The 18607-nt window shown below is 60.0% G+C and overlaps 1 protein-coding gene across 7 annotated transcripts in view; it reads left to right on the forward strand.

The window, feature by feature from the left end:
- The window catches only part of ZNF469 (zinc finger protein 469), a 71858-nt gene that overhangs the window by 37272 nt on the left and 15979 nt on the right, over positions 1-18607 (forward strand). For 2 of the 7 annotated variants that reach the window (XM_075511050.1, XM_075511049.1), the window contains exons 3-4: positions 632-815; positions 15881-15950. The exons of 2 other annotated variants lie outside the window; for them this stretch is intronic. The gene's annotated coding sequence lies outside the window, so the exon portion shown is untranslated. The remainder of the gene's footprint in view (positions 1-631; positions 816-15880; positions 15951-18607) is intronic. 3 more of the 7 variants (XM_075511051.1, XM_075511054.1, XM_075511052.1) reach the window with 2 other exon arrangements.

An 18607-nucleotide genomic window follows, 5' to 3' on the forward strand; every position in this document is an offset into this window, starting at 1 on the left:
CGATGGGTAGGGGGGAAGGCTTGGACATGAAGTCCGGTACAGGCAGCGGCAGAGACAGCGGTGGCCCCCGTGGATCCGTCTTGAGCCTTTTTGTCCTCGTTGCTTATCGCTCAATTACAAAGCGGGATAGAAAGAGAGCTCAAAGATCTACTTGGCTCTAAGGCAGAGAGAAAGCGGCCTGCATCCCTCGGTACATGGCACCGCTCAGATTTTGGCAGCCAGAGCACCCAGCCCTCCCCGGCTCGGCAGGGCCTGGCAGCACCGGCAGCGAGGAGGGCAGACCGCAGGCAGGAGGGACGGCAGCGCGCGCGGGTGCCCGCGTTCCCCTTGCTGTCCCCGGGCAGGGACGCTGGCTTGGGCAGGGGCAGCACCGCAGAGCTTTGGGGGGAGCCCCCTGCGAACCCCACCACAGCATCCCCCTCCCAGCTGGGATGGGTGGCTCTTCCAAAATCCCTGTGCTGCCTTTCTGGAATAGCTCCTGCGTCAGAGCTTCTTCCAAATAGCTCCTGTGCTTTGGACTCAATACCCCGGGGTGGCAGGACGATGTCCCTGCAGCGGCGGCTTGGAGCCCATCTCCAGCATCCCCGTGCAGCGTTCCCCCGCTGAGCTGGGTTGCTCCCTTCTCCCGCAGATCCAGCACCCGGTGAGCAGCCTGCTGCCTTCCAGCAGCACGGGACAAGCACGAGCGCAGGAGGATCCACGCGGGACAAACGGGAATGGCCTCTCCCGCCTTTGGGATTTGCCGCGCCGGGGAGCTCCGCGCGTCTGGAGCTCGCGAGGAGCCCAAGTAGGAGAGAGGAGTCCTCGGGTTCCAGGTAGGTGATGGGGACGCGGCCACCCTCTTTGGGCAGGAGACACAAAACGGGTGCCCAGAGCATGCCCACGGCTCGGCGTCGGCTCTGGGCGCTGGTGGAGGATGCGCACAGCCTTGGGGTGAGGTGCGTGGGTCGGGCACCCTCGTACAGTGCCAAGCACCGTCCGTCGGTCCCGCTCCTTCCAGGGACAGCAGCTGCTGCAGGTGCAGACTGCAAACGCCTCTTGTGCAAAGGCTGGAGGGGGTTTGGAGGAGAGAAGTGGCCCGGATCCATGTCCCTGGCGTGGTAGATCCACAGCTGAGCGAGTGACGGGTGCCCCAGACTTCCAGGGCCACCGTGCATCCCTCGCCGGGGGCCATCGTGCCATAGCAGCCGTTCGTTTGCTTCCTATCAGCCCCATCAAGGGACACACTAACGAGGAGCTCCCAGGAGGGGCGGCCGAGCGGCGGGCTCTGCCCTGATCTCTGTCCTGCTGAAGGACCGGTCCGCTCCGGAGGACCAACCCACCACCCACCGCCCGCCGCTTCGTGCCGAGGCCGATCTCCCGTGCCGAGGGTGGGCGATCCCAGCGCCGCTGCCTCGCTCACTGGGAAAATCCCCTCTGGTTTCCCGAAGGGGTAAGGATGCTGGACACGTGCAGGAGCCCACGCCGCTTCTCCGTGCTTCTTAGCACCAAATCTAAAGCCCTGCGTGGTTTTTCAGGCCAGAAAATCATTATTTTCCCCCCCTTGCAACCAGCATCCTCAGCTTCGCAGTGATGTCCAGGGCTGAACTTTCATCCTGCAGACAGAGACAGCTTTAATTGTGTCCCCATAAAGCAGCTCAGGCTCTTCCCTTGAGGAAGCTTCACGAAGAAGGTGGAAAATAGGCCCTTAATGCCCTAAGAATTTTCCTCTGCTTCGCCCAGCCCATCTTCCCTTCCGTCAACTTTTAAGCTCATCCAAAAACTGCAGCCCTCTGCTTCTATATGTCGATGGCAGGACAGGAAGGCTGCAGCTCTGCCAGCAGCGCAGGATTTCCATTGAGTTATAAGTGGAAGCAAATGGTTTAAAAGGAAATTAAATTTACAGCTCTATAAAAAAAATGCCTTTTATTGCTCTGCCTGCCGTTCGGTAGAGGCAGGGAGATAAAGGAATGCTTTGCATTTGTCTCTTGCCGCGGAGGCCGGAGGCAAAGAGGAGCAAACCCCCCGATCGCACAGCGGCCGGGCGGCTGGATTCGGCCCCGGCTCCGTGCAAGTCCATGGCAAAATCCGGGGAGAGGGGTGCTTGGAGGCCGGTGAAGCGGGATGCTTCACGCTTTTAAATGTTGGCTGGATGAGGCCCCGAATTTGGCTTGGAGGGCACGTTCTGCCCGAAGAGATTGAATCGGATTCCTCCCGGAATCCCAGCTAACCGCGGCACTTTGCGAACGCGCGCACAGCAACGCCTAAGGGTTTATTTACGGGGAAACATATAGCAACGCTCTGTGGTTTATTAATTAATCTCTTCCCCGTGTCGTTACAGCGCGGATTGGGGAGCTTAGAATAAATGGCAATAAAATAGCTGCACTGGACATCTGCAAGAGCCAGCGCAGTAAATTCTTCAACAGAAACGGAAGGGAGAGGAGGGGTTGGTGCCTTTGTGTTAAAAGCAGAGTGGCACAGGGCTGGCCGAAGACCCGGGCTTGCCTGCGGGCGCACACCGGCTCGGCCGCTGGGTCCGTCTGTGCCGGCACCGTGCCGCGTCCAACCGAGCCGGGACGACGCCGTGGGGCAGGGGAAGGCGGAGGCCAGCGGCTCATGCGTGCGGGGAGCTCGGCACGGCCCGGCCCCCGGTGCAAACCCCTTGGGATTATAGGAGCATCCCTGGCTTGGGCGCGGATGGGTGCGGGAGGAGCCCTCGGCGGCTCGGCTGGACGCGGTTTGCACAGCACGGCGCCAGCGGCTGCAGCTTCGGGGTCGCGCATCGCCGCCGTCCCAGGAACGACTCTGCCCGGGGCTGCCAGCTCTGAGGGGACCCACCGGGAGCAGCCGGGGCGATGTCCTTCCCCATTGCCACCTCGCTCAGGGCCCCGGCACGGGCCGAGGGATGCTCTGGCTGCGCCCAGCGAGCCCGTGCGAGGTGGGCGAAGGAGCTTTGCCTCTTCCAGCACCGCCTGAGCTACAAAGCGAGTGTGCGGAGGCTCTTGACCCTCCGGAGGAGGAACCTCCCCCGGCTCCAGCCCTCCCAGCTGTGTCAATAGAGGAGGAAGAAACAAAAGTGCTCTTTCTTCGCCTGTTGTTTTTACAGAGGGGGACAAGCCGATGGCAGTTGCACTGTGACACTGGCTGCTGGGGACAGGCGTGCGTTGGGCTCAGCCGAGCTCTCCGCAGCTTTCTGGGAAGCGTCCAACAGCAGGGTGCAACGAAGGGACTCCCAGACAGTCTGCTTATATATATGTATATATATATATATATTTCCTTTTGCTGATTACTTTAGTGAGAGCGGATCATTAAGGGAAGGAAGGGAAGGGGCTCTCTGGCCTTTCTCTGGAGCCGGGTTTTTTCCCTGAGCAGCGTCCTTGCTGCCAGCAGGGCCCCGGCGTGGTTGCACGTCCCTGGGCTTTGCTGGGACACCTCTCCCTGCGTGGCTGTCCACGCGGCTCTCGCCGTGCCCACGCTGCCGGCTGCGCCCACCGGCATCCCCACCTCCGAGCCACCTCCCTCGCAGGCCGTGCGTGCAACGCGGTCCAGGGCAAGGAGGACTGAGGACGTCACGGGGATGAGACCAGGGTCTGGTTGATCCTCTACGCTCCCCCAGCGCCTTCCAGCACGCCGTCCTGCAGGCAGCTTCTGGAGCGCTTTGCAAGACACGGGTGGCTCTCCGTGTTGAGGGCTTGCTAGAGCATCACCCAGCAACGCTGCCGTTCCTCCCGTGCTCCCGAGCACGCAGAGCTCGGCAGGGCTTCGGAGCAGCAGCTCATCCCTGGAAAGCTTCCTCCGCACCCCTCCGTGCTGCAGATCCAGGAGCCTCCCCATCGGCGCGGGGCCGAGAGGAGCCCAGGTGCAGGCAGCAGCAGCCACAGCTGCTGGCCGACCCTCCGCCACGTTTTCTCCCCGGCGTAGCTCCGCGGCAGCCTCTCCAGACCTGACGTCAGCTGTGAAAACAAGAGGAGCCACCTTCCTGCGTGGTGCAGGAGATGCGTCCGGTTCCTCCGGCAAAGCCCCTGGCACCGCCGTGGCGTGGGGAGCAGAGGACTCGCAGCGCTGGGTGCCTTGGGCATCTCGGCCTTTGCAACAGGAGGATGCCCGTTTGCCAACTGCTCAACGTTATATATGTTTCTAGGATTGAAATGATGAAACGTGAGAGTTAAGCCACCGTGTCTGTTCAATTTAAAGGCCCTTGCCCGAGAACGGCTGGGAGAGGCTTGGAGGAGACCCCAGCCCTGGTGGGAACACAAAGCTCTCCCCATCTTTCTCCCCAGATGTGCTCCCACTTTCAGAACGCTTTAAACCTGCTATTTGAGCATTATCATCTCACCTTTCGGCAGTACCATCAACCTAGAGCTGCCCTGCAGAAGATGCCAGGCCCCGCTCGTGTTTTTCACCTCTGTCGGGGTCGCGTAGCCCCGTCCGGGCTGCCGACACCGGGGACGTCCTCTGGGTCTCCCCACGCACCCCTCCTCCTGCTGCCACGGCTGGATAAATCCATGGAAGCATCTTGCAGCCTCAGGGCTGGTGGGCATCTCGGGAGGCTTTGCTCCAGCTTAAACCCTGGGGTTGCGGCAATGTCTGCGGGCAAGAGCAGGGGACCCGAGTTGGCTCTGCCCAAACCGGCGTGTGCCTGCCTGTGTCGAGGGTGGGAACAACTGGGTTTTTTTCTCGTGGACCCTCACTTTCTTCACATACAATGATGGAGTTACCGGTGGCACACCGTTCCTGCTGGGCGCTGTGAAATCCCCGACGCAAAGCCAGTCTGCTGGCCACGTACATCCATCACTTTTCCGTAGGAAGCCTAACTCGACGCTCCGAGGATGAGTCACGCAGCGAGGAGATAAAGCGAAGTCGAGCGGAGCTATTCCGATTCACGCTTTGCCTTGAAAAGCAGCAGATTTATGCACAGCGTTTGCAGGGGCAAGGCGATATAAATCAGCTGCTCTCCCATGTCGTCTCCATTGCTGCTGCCGGTTCCCACGCACGTATCCATTTTAATCTCCAGGCTGACAGGGAGAAATCATTCCCGGCCGCTCCTGCGGCCAGCCGGCGCGCCTTGGGCAGGAGAAGAGGAGTCCCAGAGAGAGGAGAACGACGTCTGTTGCTCGAAGAAAGCATCTTTCATCAAGCAGATACATATTTTGGTGGCTCCTTCCCCGGTTGGATGCTCCGGCCAGATCTGCCTGCTTCTCGTGACCCAACGGGGTCCTACGTCGGTGACGGGTGTCCTGGTTTCGGCTGGGTGCCAAGCCTGTCGTCCCCGGAGCTGGCCGGCCACGTGCGACGCGGCGGCAGTGATGCCCAGAGGATGCGTGAGCGGCGAGTGCCGGGGAGCCGCTGCGCCCGCGTTTGCCATGTGGCTCCTGCCGCTCAGCTGGTTGTTGGCAACGGGAGCCAGGGAGAGGAAAACAATACGCAACTGCACTGCAATTAAACAGCCTCCTAATTGTAGCACTACATACGGCTCTTCCGCTGCTTTCTAAGTTTGGTGGCATAATTACAGCAGCAGGGTAAAGGCAGCATCTGCGTTCCCACCGCGCCAAGCCCTGCCTTCCAGGGATTTTGGATTTGACCGTATAAATCCTGGGCTGAAACCTGGCGTCCCATGAAAGGGAAAAGTAACCCCCAAGCTCTGCCTGGGCTTGGCCCTGGTGATGCACACAGGGCAACGTCCTCGCGTCCCCTGCAGCCCCCGCCGTGCTTGCCGGCCCTGTCCCGGGGCAGAGGCAGGCAGCAGGTTTTCCTCTTTATAACGTGTTTTTGCAAACCAGCTTTAAAAAAAAAAAAAATACCCAAAGTCTTGCTCCGGTCGATCATTGTAACTCTGAGTTTAGAAACACGCGGCGAGGAAGATTAAAGGGTGGCTCGGGGGAAGGCAGGCTGGGTGTCAGGACGCTGGGACATACCGGCAGCGGACGCGGGCGCGAGGGAGTTGCCCTCTCGCCGTGCCTCCGTCTCCCCATCTCGGCTCTTTTTCGGGTGGACCCAGGATGGTGAAACCGTTTCCCTCTTGCCGATCCCAGCGCCGGCTTGTTATCGTAGGGTCGCTTGCGCGGGGCGGTTTGTTTTGGGAGCAGCCCCCCAGCATCCCCACGCACGCGAGGGGTGCAAACCTGCCCGAGGCGACGGGCAGCGGGGCGCAGGCAGACTCCCAGACCTATATTTAATTTTTTTAATATATATATATATATTTTTTTTTTTTTAATACTGTGGGTTTGAGGAATCCCAAGATAAATGCCACTTTCTGTGTTAAAAGGAGGATGTCTTGGAAGGCAGGGGAGGGAAGCTGAATCGCAGCCTGTGTTTTCGGTTGGAAACGTGTCTCGGGTCCCGAATGTTTTCCATCACACAGGCGGGTTTGTGTGGGTTCACCTGGGCAGGAAGCGGCGGGGTAAAGCGATACCCCACGGGGCGCGGGCGGCCCTTCTCCAACACCCCCTTTCCCTAAACCCGATAGCAGCCAGCGGCTGTTAATGAAATAAGCAGCCACTTTACGGCAGCTCTTGCGCCATGTGTGAAAATTATTAGTTGCAACGTTTTGCTGGAAAACCGAGGAAAAGGAGTGGGGCAGATGAGAGATGCACAAAGTTATTTGCTCCGCAGCCCCGTCCCCATGCCGGCACGAATATCCTGCCCGGCTTCCCCCTGCAAATATCTCCTGCCCGCTCGCAGCAGCATTAAATCTCCAGGTGAAGGAAAAAAAAAAAACCTCTCGGTCTGTGAATTCACTGTAAAAGTATGCGGGATTTAGTAATATTGCATTAGCACTGGTTCGGTCGTTGCTAAATAGCTGAGGGAAATAAATAGTTTCCGGTGTCCGTTGCATTAGGTATTGTCTGGGATGCTTTCTGCGGGGAGGAAAAATAATCCCGGGATGAGCGTGGCCCGTCAGACGGGGAGTGAGACCCCGACCCCTGCCCTCTCCTACCCACATCTGCCTGCCCTTGGGGTCTGGAGAGAAACCACTGATGAGGGGGTTTCACCCGTTTTTCAGAGGCAAGATTTAAAAAAAAAAAAAAATTGTCGCTGCTTGGAAGAATTTGGTTTTCCAGCCAGGATATAAAAATACACGGTTTTTTCCAGACTCCCAGAGGGTTGGGGGGGGGGGGGTGTCTTTTTTATTCCTCTTTTAGTGGCTGAAGATGAGGAAAAGGAGGAGAGGCACGGGAAAGCATGGAGCCCAGTCCCTGGCGATGCTGCCCGCCCCGGGCCCGGGGCAATGGCCAGACCCCCCCCCCATTTCTGTGCTTTCCAGCCACTTTTTGCTTGCAGCATCACCTCACCGCTGGGATTCAGCCCCGGCAGCGGCCGCATCTGTGCTTTCCCTGCGGGAAGGGCAGCAGCATCCTTTCCTCAGACCTGGTGTCCCTGAGATAACGTCTTAAAATCTCCCTGCTCTGCCTGAAAACCATAATTTCCCGAAGCAGAAGGGAAATTCCCAGTCCTCCCTTTGCATCTCGCAAGCGCACGCTAAGGAGGGATGTTGTCCCGGACCGGTACCCAGACCGGCGCAGCAGGGATGGGCTCGGACCCCGAGTGCTTTTCCACCTCACGCAGGACCAGCAAAAGGAAAATATTTGCAGGATGCCATTCTCCAGCCCTCTGAAATATCCTCTGCTAATTTTTTTGACTGATGAAAGAAAAATACACCGGCGTGAGGAAGGGGATTTTGTCGCTCGGCGTGTCTCTGGAGAAAACATGCTTTCCGAGCAAACAGAGCCTGGGCTTGTCCGAGCGATGAATATTAGCATTATTCAACTGCGCTCACTCACGGATGCCTGGTGAAAAAGAAAAGAAGAAAAAAAAAAGCGGAAGAAATAGCACGGAGCCTCTCGGTGGATTTTCTCCACCTTGGCATCGCCTGGCTCGTGCCCTCTCCTGCCACGGCTGGGGCACGGGGATGTGTCCCCGCATCTGCCCCTCGGCAGCTGGACCAGCGGGAAGGGCTGCGTGTGCCTGGAAACCCATGGGCAAAATGCTTTTCATTACTCGCCCTTTGAAGTTTTAGGCATGTGCCGGACTCGTGTTCGGCACCTGCAAACAAACCTGACCCGAGCAGCCGCCCAGCTTTGATGTTTCATGGCGCGGGAGGGTCTCCGCGGCCACGGGGAGAGGGGCCGGAGGGGACCGGACACCCGGGAGGGACGATGGAAAGCATGGCTGGATTTTGGTCCAGCTCCTCCTCACTCTACAAACCACAGAAGCATCGGCGGGGCGTGCAGATCCATCCCACTTTTATATCACTGACGCTTTGACGCGTCCCCATCACGTTGGCGGGCAGAGGACTGAGCTGCCTGCCATCCTGCCGCTGGCAGCCGCCCGCCGCTCCCCGGCCGGGGCTGTCGGGGCCGTGTAACCCACCCGACTGCAACCAGCATCTTTACGAAGCGGCCGATTGAAGTTCGCCATGAATGTCCCTCTGTTCGCCAGCCTTTTTATAGCTCCGCGCGTTTTTCTTGGCCCCGAGCGTTTCTGCTCCCGTTGAGAACAGAGAGCATCTCTCAGCGCCGGCGTCCACAGCCAGCCGGGGTGGGAGGGGGCTGCACCAGGGCAGCTCATTTTTTGGGGTCCCGCTGCCCAAAATGCAACATGCCCGGCGTGCCTGTGCCCCAGCGTGGGCTAAAAGCTCGGCACCGGGGCAGCCAGTGAGTTTTGCGGCTCAGACACAACAGAGCTCGGGGTCCGTCCTGGCGAGGAGCTGCGGTGATGCCGGAGTCCGAGCATCGAGCCCTTTCCTAAACCCCCGACCCTGCGCTGCGGTTTCCGGCGTGGCACACCCCTCCTGCCTCCGAAGGGCCGCGAATCCCGGGAAAACGCCGAGCAAGGCGCTGGAGGCGACGGCAAGCTTGGCTTGAGGCAGCAGCCCCATCCAGAGGAAGCCAAACCGGGTCGCTCTCCATCAAAATCACCGTGGCCCCGCTCCCACCTCCCATGGGTGCAGCTCCCCATGGTGACGTGCTACCCATGGGTGCCTCCCAACCCCACGGATGGGAGAGGGAGCCTAAAGGGGGGGCACACCCCAAAATTCCCTGCTCTCCGGGATGTGATTCCCTCCTTGCAGGCGCTTCCCTTCCCCCGGCCCACAAGCCATCTGCTTCCCCTTTGGCGTGGGGAGGATGGCAAGAGGCTGACGCACGCCGCTGGCCGAGCAACGGGGAAATGCTCGGGAGCAGACATAAACCAAGGGCCGGGCAGCAAGGACCCGCTCCCGGCTGGGTTTTCTGTGGCCGAGCGGAGGACATCAATTACAGAAAGGAGTAAATAGGCGGTCAATTAAGGGAATGGGATTAAAATCCTCTCTTGCTGCGGGGGCTGGCGGGGTCCCCGCTCTCCGGCAGCGACGGGAAGGGATGCGGCCGTGTGGGTTTTGCAGCGGCGTCTGTGCCGCAGCTGCAGGTCGCGGGCAGCCAAGGGTGGCTGCACGATGCCAGCTGCGAGTGCCGGGGCTCCCGCGGGAGGGGACGGTGCCGGCATCGCTCCCGAGAGCGGCAGGGATGTCGCAGGGACGTCGCCGGTGCGTGTGCGAGCTCACGGAGGATGCGAGCCAGTGGTGCCGGCACGGCTGTGCCGGCGTGCCAGCTCGTGGGGGCTGGATGAAGGGGGATACCCACGGCATTGCAGTCGGAGGTCCTGGTGCCGCGGGCCGGCACGTTTGGGTAGGCAGAGGGAAGGTGCAGCGGGAGGCGGGCAATGCACAGAGCCCGGGCTGCACGCCCCTGTGGTCCCACTCGATCTGTGATGTGCCCCTCACCCGGGCGTCTGGGCTCGGGTGCGTGATCCCAGCTCGCTGCTTGAAGCCTTCCAAGGCAGCAACGCAAGCGCCTTCACTCCTCAGGGCGGGTGGCACCCGAAACGTGTCCACGTAGCCCAGAGCATCCCATCACCAGCAGAGTTCTGTGTGCCAGGGGACGCGGACAGGACGGCGCCCACGGGTCACCCCAGCCACGACTCCACCAGGGACCAGCCACATCTGCCTGTCCCAGCGAGGGACGTGCCGGTACGGGGCATCTCCCCACCAGCCTTTGCATTTAGCTCCACACCTTGTTTGCTTTCTACCCGCCAAGCCAAGCAGCGGGGCTTTTGCAGGGACAGTCTGGGGTTAAAGCAAACCTTGCAGGGACGGTCTCGGGTTCGAGTGCCGTCCGCAGGGTGTTTTCCAGCAAAGCCACGCGTGGGGCTGCTCCCCCCTGTGCCCTGGGTGTAATCGGATCCGTCCCCCACCAAGCAAGCATTTGTATTCGGAGCATTTTCCGAATGTTTTGCATTTGGGAGACACACGAGGAATGTCTGCTGGGGAGGGCGAACGGCGTGTGAACCGGTGAGGCGACGGTGCCTGGCCCGGGCTGCGCGTCAGGGACCTGAGCCCCTTCTCCAGGGCTGTCCCTGCTCGGGTCCCGCTTCAAACCCCGCAGCTTTCCTGCTGCAAAAAGGCATTTTTTCAGTGAAAAGAGAAAGCACCACTTCTACCAACGCCGTCCCGCTGCACGACCCAACAGGGATTGGTCTCCCGTGGAGCATCTCCTGGCCCCCGTCGCGAGCCCTGAAATTGCAGCCAAAGATTATTTGGGAGAAGGTGCCTGCTGGAGCAGCATGGCTGGCTCTCGCCATCCCCGGCCTCCTCCTCCCTGAACCCCCTGTCCAAAGTTGGCACCGCGCTGGGCGGCTGCTTGCGGACACCTTTGCTTCCCTCTGCAGGAAATCTCCATAAATTGCAAGTCGGCCTCTGTGCGTTGCGTTATCCCGAGAGCGGGACCCCACCGGGGACGGAGCTGCTGCGGGGGGACACGCCAAGCTCACGTCTGCACGCCGTGGCCTGCCAGAGCCACTGGCTACTTTGATCTCCATCGCTTGACTATTATACTTAATCAGGAAGGGGAGATATTATTATTTTTTTTTTTTTTTAAATCCACTTTTCTTTTATACAGAGCAAATTATAATCACTTTTAATTGAAAAAAAAAAAAAAAAGCTGATAATATTCTGAACCAAATTTCTGGAAGAGAATAATTAACAGTGCAATAAATCCCCAAAGGAAATGCTCATTAATCTTGTCTTTCAGAAGCAAATTTCAGAAGAGAGCTTATTTAAAACATTGCTAATAATTATAGGAAAGTTGACAGCTTAAAAGCCCCCAAATCTAGCAAGAGTCTCCTCCTATCAGATCCCGCAGTAACTGGCCCAGGCTGGGCAGGAGCATCTCTGGGATGGCTGCCGCGGCCGTCGGGTACCACCAGGGATGGGTGGCACTCCCCGGGATGGTCCCAGGTGGGTCGTAGGGGGTGAGGGGTCTGTCTCACCAGGGGTGGGCTTGGGAGGGCTCCCACCATGGGTCATCCCTCCTGCCTGAGCTCGGGGAGAAGCCGGGGGGGTTGACAAGATCCTCTGAACCAACTCGGTGGGGGAGCTCAGAGCATCCGTGCCGGGGCTGCTGGCCGGTGCCGTGATGCTCCTCGTGCCGCCCGTGGTCCTCGTGCCGCCCATGCTCCTCGTGCCGCCCGTGGTCCTCGTGCCGCCCGTGGCCTGCCGAAGCCCCGGCGTGAAACGCCGCGCTCTCTGTCTGCCGAAACCCGGCTGCGTGCGGGGCGCCGGGGCCGTTGCACCCTTTAAGCCGGAGCAGCTTGAAGAGGAACGGCAGGATCTCGCTGCTCTCGCAAAGACCGGTCTCCGCCGGGGAGGTGTCGGTCTGTCCGTCTGTCTGCTGGGGCTCGGCATGACTGCTGTCACCGGGGATGACTGTCATCAGCAGGATGAGACCTGCAGGAAAGCGGCCTTCCCTGGGCGCTCGCCCACGGGTGGGAGGCTCACAGCACCCTGGTGGGTGAGGGCTGGATCCGTGCCCTTGCTGCCGTGCATCCAGCCAGCCCCGATTGAAGTCTGTGACTGCGTTAATTGCAATGAGGCAATTAATTTCACTCGGAGATACGTGTGTGCACGCGTGTGTCTGCCCAAAGGCAGAACTGGACAAATGAATGTGGGGCAGATTCTGATCTACCGTGGTGTCGTGTCCCCCCCCGCCGCATCCCGAGCAGCCGCTCCGGCAGCCGTGCCACTGAGCGAAGGGGAGGAGAAGGATGCCAAAAGGGCAACAAGCTAAATGAGGCTTGGGTGAAAATACCGGGGATGTGCTCATTGCTCTCGGGTTTCCTGTCCCCGTTTGACCAGGGCTGGGAGCGGGAGCGGAGGGGAAGGCAGCTTGGAGCAGACCCAGGCTCCGCCGGGAGGAAGGAAACACGATATTGGCCTGGGAATGGTGTCATTGCCTTTGCTTTTTTGCTTTTTTTCTTCTGTTTTTTTGGGGTCACGGAAGGCTAGGAGAGAAATGTGGAGCAGGGCCCTATCCTGGGAAAGCGGGGCAAGGGGGATATGGTGAGGTGGGACGCCGGCATGCCGTGCCGGGGCGATGCCCACGGGGTCCCAGGGCTGGGGACAGTCAAGGGGTTGCCGCTGGGCTCCCCTTTCCCCAAATCCATCCTTAATCTGCATCTCTGGCAGCGCACAGAGTCATTTCTCCCTTTCTTCCGCCAGCTCCCCTTCAGCATCCCACGCACAGGGGTGCCGATAGACCGCTTTTTGTTAAATCTAAAACACAAGCAAGCGAGAGAGAGGAAAATCCTCCCGTTTGGCTTATGCAAATTCACTCCACTTTGATAACGAATCTGCCCAGGTCACGCAGACCTGGGGAGATGGCGAGATTTCCTCGCAGCAATATTTAATACCTCTCCAAGGCCCCAGTGAAAGAGAGCACTTAATCCCCCACTTAATTTCATTTCTGTGCCTTCAAATACTGAGCAACGCACTCATCTCGAAGCGAGGGCCTGGGCCCGCTCGGGCACGCCGCGGTTCTCCAAATAAGCAGGACAGCAGCCGGATCGCGGCAAAAACTTGAGCACGGGCCGCGGTCCGTCCTGCTCCGTCCGTTCGCGCCCTGGCAGGATGCGGGCCGCTTGCCGGGGCACCCACGGGGCGATGCGGGATGCACCGGTACCCAGAGCCCTTCGCCTCCCCCGGCACCCGGCGGGACTCCGACCTGCTTTGATTCTCTCAATCCTCTGCTTTAATCACTCCAAACGGTGTCTAAGAAGTTAATTTTGATATTTTTTTTTTTTTTTTAAATATATTTTTTTTGCCGTGCTCCTCTGCCCGTGTACCACCCGGCCCCAGGCGGGTCCTGCTGCGTCGGGGACCCCAGGGGTTCCTGCGGTCCCCTCCCGCCTGCTCTTTGTCATCCGGAGCCATCATTTTCATTAGGCAGCTGCTCTGTACCTCCCTGCCCCGCGTGCCTTTTATCTGCGTTCTGTTAAATGATCTCAAATATGTGATATGATAAAGACAAACAAACACCCGTTCAATTTAGTTCACCCTAATGCCAGACTCTACTTTTACCGAAGTAATTAAGATTAATGCAGTTGATAATTTAGGAAGTATTCTTAAATGTACCCTTCTGGCAGCATCTAACATGTAATTTTACCTTAGAAGATTTATCGGAGCACTTAGGTAACAGATAGTTCCTTAGCAAACAGGAGCATTTAGAAGGAAAATGAAAGATTAATATTTCTTAAATAAATGTCAAAATAAGTCATTCTTTATTACAGCCCTACAAAGATGTTGCTGTCAGGCCCAGCTCCTCTGCTGATTCCCGGGGGGAGATTAAAGACTCTGCAGTCCCGGGGCTCGGCGAGCAGGAGGGGGGCAGGTCTCAGATGCCCGATGCCTCTGGTTTTTTAGGGGAGCAGAGGCTTTGAGGGGCTCTGCTCACCCATGCCCAAACACACCAGAACCAGGCCAGCCCCTTGCTTTGGGGCAGGGGCCGTTTGGGAGCTGACCCTGACCTTGCTCCAACCCATCCCGGCCCCGCTCGCCTTTCCCGCTCCGCGATGGAGAGGAAACCGAGCTAAACCTCCGCTCTCTGTCACCAGCCATCTCCCGTCCTTTGGAAAAGACTCGGAGGCTGTCGGCTGCGGCTGGGGACGGGACCGGAGCGAGCGGCCGAAGCCGATTGACACCCAGCTCCCATGACTGCCCAGCCAGGGAATTAGGGGATCTGCTTTGCCAGGTCACCCTCATCCATCCGTCCCTTTTCACGCAGACGTCGGATTGGGGTGACCTCCGGCCCCGGGCTGAGCCGTATCTCACGTCTTCTCCTCTCCCTCCCACCCCAGCCACCTCCTCTGGGCCGTGGGGCATCCCCTCTGCCAGACCTGCAGCCTCCTCTCGCAGCGTCTCCGGGTCGGCCGGCGTGAAGATTTGGGAGGGACCCGGGCACGGCACCGAGACACCGCCTCGCAACACCCCCACATCTCGCGGGGTACCCAGGGAGCTGCCAGGCTCGGCCGTGCCCGCCCAGGGACCTGCCCTCCTCCGCTATTTTACGTTAGAAACCGAGGAAGGATTAGGAGCGTTTGCAAAATCTGGATCCCCGAGCGAAAGTTGGATTCTCACCAGCTTGGAAATTCAAACCTGTTCAGATCCAGAAAATCAGTTTTGGATCATCGTGAGCAAGAAACAAACTTTCTGAATCACCTTCCAACTTCTCCTTGGGCCAGAAAAATCTGCTGGAAACAACTTCTTGCAGTGCTCCTCGCCCCGACGCAGCCAGACGTGACCAGCCGGCAGCGCGCGTGTGTGCGCACGCTGCCAGCACCTTTCCCAGCCCCTCTTACAAGGTCCTTTTCAAGCCGTCGGCACCAGGGCTCAGCTCCTTCCCGCTGCGGTTTCTGCCCAAGGGATGCTCCAGCCTCCCCCCAGCTTTTCTCAGAAAGAGCCTCTGTCCCTTCCCAAACCTGTCCCTTGGGTCCTGGGCAGCGCTCGGGCACGGGGCCAGCCCCGGTCCCCGCTCCCAGCCTCCCTCCCCGGGGACGAGCAGGGACCGGGGCTGGCACGGGAGGTGTCCCCTCCCGCCCGGTGAGATGCTCCCACCCGCTGCGTCGTGCCCGGGCGGGTACCGGACCGCTCCGTCCTGCTTTTCTCTTTATTTGATCGGGAAATGGGTTAATGTCAGAGCAGGGTTTGATGTTTCTGGATGTGGCCCACGTGCTCTCGGGGAGCAGCGAGCGGGGGTTAACCCCAGGCTGGGGCTGGGGCTGGCAGGGAGGTGACAGCGATCCCTTAAAATCTCCCCTTTATTCCCAAACTTGGGAAAAAGCGCCCTTTGCCCAGCTCGCTCCCAAGGTGTAATGGAGGCAGGTGCCGTTTTCGGGAGCATGGCCTGATCCGGCGCGGTACGGGATGGAGACGGGCCGAAGGCGGGCTGCTCCCCCACCGCCTGCCCGCTCGGGGCTGGGCACCGCGGGGGTGCCAGCTGGGGGGCACTGGGGGCCGGGGACGGCGGGGGGGACGTGGGCTCCTCGCTGGGTGCAGGGCGCAGGATCAGGCCTGGCTGGCAGCAGGTTGGCAGCTGCCCCGCGGCCGCTCTCGGCACCTGCCGGAGGCTGGCCGGTGCCCTGAGCGCGCCCGGGGCTGTGGTTTGGGCTTTGGCTGTCCTCGGTCTCCCCTTCCTCTTCCTCCTCCTCCTCCTCGCACCGGCGAGGCTATTTCCTGCCGCTCGGGGCCGTGTCCTGACTGCGGTTACGAGGAGCCCCTGCGAGGCTTTGGGTCTGCAGGACCCCAATGGGTGGAGGTGGTGGCCGGGATGCAGGGGATGGAGCTGGGGTGCAGAAGAGGGGGAGGCGGGACCCCATCTCCATCCGTGCCTCAGTTTCCTCACTCCCACAGCACCCTATGACCACGCACCCGGCCAAAGCCACCCGCCCGCGGGGACCCAGCTGGGGGTGGCCGTGACGGGGCATTTTGGGGTGGAAACCCCTCCTTTTGGCGGCCGAGCGCTCCCTGCGCGCCGCGGTGCCGGCGGCCAAGCCAAACACAGATTCCTGACATATTTTTCTCTTTCCTTTGCAGCCAAGAAATTCATATTTCATGGGAGGTGAAAGTAAGTCCCGGCAGTAGCTGAGCGGCGGAGGGTGCCAAGGTACGGGCCAGCTGACGGCGCGGGGTCAGATGCTATTTTTGGGAGCCAGACGCTCTCCTCCTCATCCCCGGCAGGCTCAGGGGATGTCCCCAGCCCTCCCGAGCCCCTGCTGCAGGGATGCTCGGGGACCTCCCCGGCTGCTTTTCTGGCCCCGCAGCAGCCCGGCTGCGAGAGGCAGAAAGTTTAAAGAGGCGCCGGGCTTTGAGAAGGGGCCAGTTCACAAGGGGAAGGGATTTTTCAGAGCCTTGGCCAAAGCCGTGCCTGGATAGGATCGACCCGCCTGGGTAGGATTTAAATCCTTTAGGCAGCGGTTAAATGCCCCTTTTTGGGGGACAAAAACCCAAAGCGTGTTCAGAGTCACCCCCACGTCTTGCAGAGCCAGGGGGGTTCATTTTGGGACCCCCACATGCCATCTCCCTCCCACCAGCCGCAGCGAAGGGCATTCGCCTGGGTGATGCCACCCAACTGGCATCTCGATTTTTTTTTTTCTTCTTTTTTTTTTCCTTCCCACCCACTCCCACGCCCGTCCCGGAGCCATCATTGCCAAAACCGCCGTGCCTCTGGCCGCGATACCCACCCAGATAACAGCAGCCCCATCCTGGGATGGTTGTTTATTCGCCTCGGAGGAGCAGCCTGCCAGCTCGCCCGTGCCAAACCCCGACTGGAGCCGCAGCCCCAGGACCCCCACCCCAACCGGAGCCCCTTCGACCCAGCCCTGCACGTCTCCCAGCCCCATCAGGGCTTCGCCAGACTGGGCACTGTACATACAAATAGCAAGAACAGTCCCTGCCTTGCTAATCTCAATAGACGATACAAAGAGCAGATAGGCGAAGGGAAGCATTATCGGGCCTGATTTACAGATGGAGGGCTGAGTCACCATGATTAACTGACTTACCCAAGGTCATGCAAGGGAGAGGCCGAGCCGAGCGCTGAACCTGGCTCTCCCCGGTCCCCCGGTGAGGCCATCCCCCCGCTCCCCGCCCTGGGGAAGGAGTTTTTCCTTCCTCCCAAAGCGATGTTCGACTAAGCCCGGGCAGGGGCTGGGCAGTGGGGCTGAACCTGCCCCTCCGCAGGCAGAGCCGCCGATCCAGCCCTTTCTTTGTGCTTTGCTTCAGCAGCTGGTGGGGTTTTCTTGTTGGGTGTTGGGGGGGGTTTGGTTGTTTTTTTTTGCTGTTTCCTCCAGAGCGGGGTTGAGACCCGGGGAGATGCTTCACCCGCTGCTGCCCTGCCCGCGGTGGGGGACGTGGTGGTCCCCTGGGTCTTCGTGGTGTGGTCCCCATACGGTGTCCCGGCTGAGATGCAAAGCTTCAGCATCCTGCTGGTGGGATTCCCAGCTCTTCTCTCTTGGGAAGGAGACGCTATCAGGGCCGGGGGTGACGCAGCCCCCCAGGACGTACGTGCTGGGACAGCCCCGCAGGAATAAGTGCTAAAGGGATGGGGAAGCGCTAAGGTGCTCGGGGAGCACGGGCAGCCCCAGGGGACCCTCGGCTCTGCCCCTCGGGCACGGTTGGCTCTCAGGGTGCGGAGAGCCGAGCCGCTTGGCTCCAGGTGCCGGAGAGCCGGGGCGGTGAATCACAACCCGTCTGGCATGTTGGGGCTCCCGGCAGGGTGGGACCTGCCCCGCGGAGCGGGAGGCTAGGGCTCTGCCTTGCCAGCCAGGCTCCTGCCATCGCTGCTCGGCTTGTCCCTGTGTCCCCGAGCCGCAGAGGGGCTGCAGGAGGCTGTGGGTGGCCCCGTGTCCGCCCCAGCATGGGAGGATGCTCCAGGGACGGGCGAAAGGGCTGAGCACCAGGCAGGGCACGCAATTGCAGGTGGGGATCGCTCTCCCTGTGGCCAGGCAGCCTGGTAATAAATATCACATGCTTTTTTTAAAGCATAACCTTCCTTTGCCCCCATCCCATCCCCTTCCACCTCCTCTTCCAGGAGCTGAAACATAAAAAGCCAAGAAGCGATGCCAGCGGTAACCCAAAGAGGAGCCTGGTCCCCGGGGCAGGCTAAGGAGCGGGCTGAGAGCCTGTAAAAAAAAAAAAAAAAAAAAAAATTAAATGGTCCCTATTTTCATTTTATTCTGGATTTCCCATCCCACAAGGGGCGAACTATGTTTGGGCTGGATTCATAAACCCTCGGGTGATGGATGCAGGCAGCTACCTGGGGAATATCGCTTTAAATCAGCACGCCCAGCCTTCCTTATCGAACGCCCCATCGGGAGCGGCACTGGCTGAGCCTCGCCGAGAGGCTCCAGATTTCTGCGCCGTGCTGCTCCCAGGGCTGCCGTGCCATCGTGCCCCGCCGCTGGCTTTGCAGATGGTGACGCACCAGCGGGAGGGACCCCCACGCAGGGACGGGGGACCCCCAAGCCCCGGCGCAGGGACAAGCGTCAGGGTTTTGGGGAACGAAGCTCTAATTTACACCTTGCCCTTATCGCCACGCGCCGTCTGTCGTTTGTACGGGATAAATTCGTGCCCGTCTCCTGCCCAGGCTCTGCCACCACTGCCGGGCATCCGGGCACGGCACGTGGATCCCCTTCCTCAGCAGGACAGTCCTGCGTGCCACCGGCTCCGCTTTCCCCATCTCCATCACTCTGCCAGCACAGGGAGCACAGTGTTTGTTTCTCCTGGCGCTCAGCATTAATGCACCAGCAAACCCCAGCCCTTGCC

The sequence above is a fragment of the Mycteria americana genome, chromosome 8, assembly GCF_035582795.1.
Source record: "Mycteria americana isolate JAX WOST 10 ecotype Jacksonville Zoo and Gardens chromosome 8, USCA_MyAme_1.0, whole genome shotgun sequence".
Lineage (NCBI taxonomy): Eukaryota > Metazoa > Chordata > Aves > Ciconiiformes > Ciconiidae > Mycteria > Mycteria americana.